Source organism: Canis lupus, chromosome 10, assembly GCF_011100685.1.
Source record: "Canis lupus familiaris isolate Mischka breed German Shepherd chromosome 10, alternate assembly UU_Cfam_GSD_1.0, whole genome shotgun sequence".
NCBI classification, from domain to species: domain Eukaryota; kingdom Metazoa; phylum Chordata; class Mammalia; order Carnivora; family Canidae; genus Canis; species Canis lupus.
Genome location: NC_049231.1, coordinates 23398795 through 23404794, shown reverse-complemented (window position 1 = coordinate 23404794; position 6000 = coordinate 23398795).

Below are 6000 nucleotides of genomic sequence, written 5' to 3'. Positions count from 1 at the left end.
GGATTTGAGCCCAGGTCTGGGGGACTCGGGGTTTGCTGCTCTTTCTTTTGTAGCAGCTGGAGGTGGGCAGGCTGTGCACAAGCAGAGGGGGAAGGCAGAGGGCCCTGGGGGGTGCTGGGGGTGGGGGAGGCTGAGAGGCGCGGGTGCAGCTCAGGGAGCTCAGGGAGCCCGTGGGAGGGGCTGGCCAGTCACCTGGGTGCCTCTCCCACTGCCCGTGAGCACCCACGTCTGGGCCCCTCACCACCAGGCCAAGGAGAAAAGAACAGCTCCCCGTAGGAGTGCGCAGCGCAAACACCCGGAGGGCTCCCAGCCCTGCACTCTGCTCTCTCCCAACAAGAGGTCTGGGTACTTGATCATCTCTTCGGGACCTGGGCTCAGCCCTCGGGGCTCCTGGGCCTTGGTTTCTCCATCGCAAAGGGTCTGCCCGCCTCGCCTCGCCTTGCAGCGCTTTTCAAGATGGAATTTAACAAAACTGCGAGAGCGAATGGGCCCTAATGTGATGAGCCCTCATTCCTCCCTCCAGCCCCGCTGGACTTTACCCCTCGCTCCCCACAACTGTACCAGAGGCCGTTGTACCAGACAAGGGAGTGTCTGCGGGGGGCAGGCAGGGACGGGAAGGGGGTGTTGTTAAGGAGACCAGAGAGGGGGGACACCTGGGTGGCTCAGAGGTTGAGTGTCTGCCTTTGGCTCAGGGCATGATCCAGGGATCTGGGATCGAGTCCCACATCGGGCTCCCCGCCCCTTTACTTTGCATTTCTTTCATTATTAGTGGGGAAATAGTAACACATGCACTTCCTCAGGAGGGAGGATAAGACGACAGAACTCTAAGGAAAAAGAAATTATTTTTCTTTAAATTCCCAAAATGCTGTGGTCCCCTAGGGTCCTCCTCATTTTTCGAGGCTGCAGCGGGGGGTGTTTGAGACATCTGTGATTAGCCATCCTGAGACAGGGCAACCGCGGGCCTGGAAGGAGACATGAGGTCCCTCTGGGGGGCCCCCCATCACCTGCCTGACCTCATTTTCCTCCTCTGGAAAATGGGAACAGCAGTACTTGTCCAAGGGTTGTTGTGAAGATGGGAAGGGTTAGGGAAGGGGACATTCATTGTCCGTGAACCAGGTATCTATTGAGCGCCTGCTGTGCAGGGTGCAAGGGAGTGAACATGTACCTGGGCCCTCCTTCGCCCTCGGAGCGTAGAGACCACAGGGAGCCAGACTGGGAGAGGTCCTTCTTGGGGTGCCCCATCCCCCAGAGCAGAGGTGTGGACAGCAGCCGCCCTGACACCGGGGCCAGCCCATCCTTGTGGAGTGCGGGTGTGCAAGCTGCTAGAACCTGCTGTTATTGTTTTGAAAAAATCTGCTATCACACTGATAAACTCAGCTGTCAGGAGGGATGTTATTTCTGGGTGAAAGGAGATTCTGCAGGACCAGGGCTCCTTCCTGCCCACAGCCACGTGGGCCTGGTCCCTCCCGCCAGACCTGACTCAAGTGATAACCCGGGGCCTTGAACCTGCTCCTGGCAGGGAACAGCCGTGGCCAGCCCTGCAGGATGTCCACGGCCTGCTGCCTAAGGCCCCCACAATGCTTCAGGAGCAGATATCACCTCCTCCCTGACCCCGGATTCCTGGAATTGTCTGATGGAGTGGAGGCCTGTTCTCCATCCCTCTGACAGGTTGCATGAGATTAGGTTATTTTGGTCACCCGGGCCGTATGGTATTTTGGCCCGAACACGTGTCTATTAAATTGTTGTGGCACTGAGTTGAGGGGCCTGGCTGGTTAAGCCTCCATAATCTGCTCTGAAATGCACCGGTCCTGTTTTCAATTGTGATACTATCCCTGTCCCTAGCAAACTGGCCCCTCCAGTTCCACCGTGGGCTCGGCCAACCAAGGACTCCTGGCAGCCCTAAATCTGGGTCTTAATTAGGATCCTCGCTCTTGGCTGTTTTGAGTCTGATGCAATGATGCTTTGTTTCGTTTAATTTTATCTTGTAGGATCGAGTTCTAATTTATGTACCAGAAAGTGCACAGATCTTAAGCATTCAGCTGGGTGTCTGTTTACATACCTATGTACCTGGCGACCACCATCTGTACCACCCCAGAATGTTCCCTTGTGCCCCTTCCCAGACAATACCCGCCCCCACCTCCAGACTTAGCTGCTCCTCTCACCTCTATCACCATAGATTAGTTTTGCCTGTTCTTGACTTCATGTAAATGGAATTGTACACTATGTTCTCTCTTATGCCTGGCTCCTTTCACTCATCAGGATGACTATTAAAAAGTCATTGTTTAAAAAAAAAAGTTATTGTTTTATGGTCAGAAACGTAATACATGTTTGTTTTTTTAAGTAAGCTTTTTTTAAAAAAAAGATTTTATTTTATTTATTCATGAGAGACACACACAGAGAGAGAGAGGCAGAGACAAAGGCAGAGGGAGAAGCAGGCTCCATGCAGGGAGCCCAATGTAGGACTCGATCCCGGGTCTCCAGGATCACACCCCAGGATGAAGGTGGCACTAAACCACTGAGCCACCAGGGCTGCCCCATAATACATGTTCATTGGAAAACCTGCAAATAATGCACAAAAGGAAGAAAAAAATGCTTGATGATATCCACACCCATTAACCACTCCTGACCTTCTAGAATGTTCCTTATAGGCCTTTCGAGGCAAATGAAAAATATTTTTCAAGTTAAATCAACCCATATGATACTTACTATAACATTTTTTTCTCATTCAGCACAGCAGAGGTACAACGTCTTTCTGTGTTAGCACATGTAGACCTACTTCAAACTCTCCGTGGCTGCGTGGTGCCACATTGTTCATCCCCTGCTGATGCAGACTCAGGTTGGCTCCCACACTTGATTTTCTCTTGTTTATCCATCTCTCTCGCTCCCTGGACAATATGCTTCGTAAGAACAGAAAATTTACCCGTCCGCGTGGGCTGTCTCCCCAGCACTGAGTGAGCAAACGGCCAAGTTGCAGTGAACCCGCTTGTACACGTATCTCTGAAAACTAGTTTGATTATGTTTGCAAGAAAATTTCTAAAATTGGGATTGTTGGCCCACAAAGAATACATGTTCTTAGGGGGTTTTGTTGTTGTTGTTCTAAGTTGCCAAAGCAGGGAAAGTGCTTCTCCCTCTGCCTATGCCTCTACCTCTTTCTCTGGGTCCCTCATGAATAAATAAAATCTTTTTTTTTTTATTTATGATAGTCACACAGAGAGAGAGAGAGAGGCAGAGACATAGGCAGAGGGAGAAGCAGGCTCCATGCACCGGGAGCCCGACGTGGGATTCGATCCCGGGTCTCCAGGATCACGCCCTGGGCCAAAGGCAGGCGCCAAACCGCTGCACCACCCAGGGATCCCAAATAAAATCTTTTTAAATAAAAAATAGCCAAATTACCTTCCAGAAAGATCTGTCTAATCCTGTGTTCACTCTACTAATTTTTAATGAACACCTACTCTGTGCCAGACACTGTCCCACGTGCTAGAGGTACAGCGGTGAGCAGTCTGTGTGTAAATGGAGTCCATGTACACCCCCACGTATTGGGAAGGCCCGTGGCCACTTTCGTCCTGCCCACCTCACGCAGTTACCACGTGCTTTTGAAACATTCCCCGTTGGGTGAGAAGGGACATCTCATTAGCGGTGTTTTGTTTGAAAAAAATAACAACAACAACAAAAAAAACAGTTTAAAAAATAATTTATTTATTAATTCATGAGAGACACACAGAAAGAGAGGCAGAGACACAGGCAGGGGGAGAAGCAGGCTCCATGCAGGGAGCCGGATGTGGGACTGGATCCTGGGACTCCAGGATCACATCCTGGGCTGAAGGCAGGTGCCCAACCGCTGAGCCACCCAGGGATCCCCATTTTGTTTGAGAGAGAGAGTATGCATGCAAGAGGGGAGAGAAGGGGCCGAGGGAGAGGGGAAGAGACTGAATATCTCAAGCAGGCTCCATGCCCAGGGCAGAGCCTGACGCAGGGCTCGATCTCATGACCCTGAGATCATGACCTGAGCCAAAATCAAGAGTCGGATGATTAACTGACTGAGCCACCCCCCATCAAGTTTTTTTTTTTTTTTTTTTTAAGATTTTATTTATTTGAGACAGAGACACACAGAGAGCATGAGCACGAGCAGGGGGAGGAGCAGAGGAAGAGGAGAAGCAGACTCCCCACTGAGCAGGGAGCCCAACATGGGGCTTGATCCCAGGACCCCAGGACCATGACCTGAGCCAAAGGCAGATGCTCAGCTGACTGACTCACCCAGATGCCCCCTGCCATCAAGTTTTATTTTTTTTTATTTATTTTTATTTTTATTTTTATTTTTTTTAATTTTCATTTATGTATGATAGTCACACAGAGAGAGAGAGAGAAAGGCAGAGACACAGGCAGAGGGAGAAGCAGGCTCCATGCACCGGGAGCGCGACGTGGGATTCGATCCTGCGTCTCCAGGATCGCGCCCTAGGCCAAAGGCAGGCGCCAAACCGCTGCGCCACCCAGGGATCCCATGTTTTAAATTACATTTCTGTGATTACCCTTAAAGGTGGAGATCATTTCATTCATTTTCCAGCTATTTGTATTTTATTACTGTCTTTAACACTTTTTAAAAAGATTTTATTTATTTATTCATGAAAGACAGAGAGATGCAGAGGAAGATGCAGGTTCCTTGTGGGGAGCCCCATGCGGGACTTGATCCCAGGACCCCAGGATCACGTCCTGAGCCGAAGGCAGAACCCCCCCACTGCTGAGCCACCACATGCGTCCCAACACATATTTTTTTAATGGCTCCTGTATGATAAGCCTTGTTCTTAGGCTCTGAGGATGCATAGTGAAGAAAGGAAAAAGGATAGACGAAGATCCCTGATCTTGTGGAGCTTGTATGCCAGTTGGGGGAGACCTACAATAAACAAAATTAAGAACTGTAGTCACAGGGGATCCCTGGGTGGCTCGGCGGTTTGGCGCTTGCCTTTGGCCCAGGGCCTGATCCTGGAGTCCCGGGATCGAGTCCTGCGTCAGGCTCCCTGCATGGAGCCTGCTTCTCCCTCTGCCTGTGTCTCTGCCTCTCTCTCTCTCTCTCTCATGAATAAATAAATAAATAAATATTAAAAAAAAAAAAAAAGAACTGTAGTCACGTATAAGGGGCAATAACTGCAAGACAGAGCTGTAAAGATCTCCAGGGAGTCAAGGATGAGGTGTCAGGTGGGAGGGTCAGGGAATGCCTCCCTGACGAAGGTGACATTTGAGCTGAGACTTAAGGACAAACTTGCAGATTTCTAATGGGAGAGGGATCCAGGCAGAGGAGACAGCAGGTCTGAAATCACTGAGGCAGCCGTGAACCCGGGTTTGAGGAATAGCAAGGAACCAGTGTGGCCAGAATGGAATGAGCAATGAGGTGAGTCGTTGAAAATGAGACACCCGGGGGCTCAGTGGTTAAGCGTCTGCCTTCAGCCCAGGGTGTAATCCCGGGGTCCTGGGATGGAGTCCCGAATCGGGCTCTCTGCATGGAGCCTGCTTCTCCCTCTTCCCTGTGTCTCTGTCTCTCTCTGTGTGTGCCTCTCATGAATAAAAAATCTTAAAAAGAAAAAAAGGAAAATGTGAGCAGTGGAGGAAGGCAGTCTGAGGATTCACTTCCTGGAGGGCAGGGGCACTCAGAGGTGCCAGCTGTTGGCCGCTGGCTTCCCCCAGAGTGAGTGACCCACGGAGCAAGCGCCAGGGGAGAGCTATCCTGCTAGCATCTGGCCTTGGAAATCCCACAGCATCACTTCTACCACATTATATTCGTTAGAAATGAGTCCCCAAAGAGGGACACCTGGTTGGCTCAGTCAGTAGAGTAAATGACTCTTGATCTTGGGGTTGAGAGTTCGAGCCCCATGTTGCAGGTAAAGAAAGGTAGAAAGGAAGGAGTCCCTGAACCTGGCCCACGTCCAGGGAGGGAGGAGTGAGAGAAAGAACAGTCGAGGACAACTCTGAGGTCTTTGGCCTGAGCATCTAGAAGGACAGGGTTGTCAT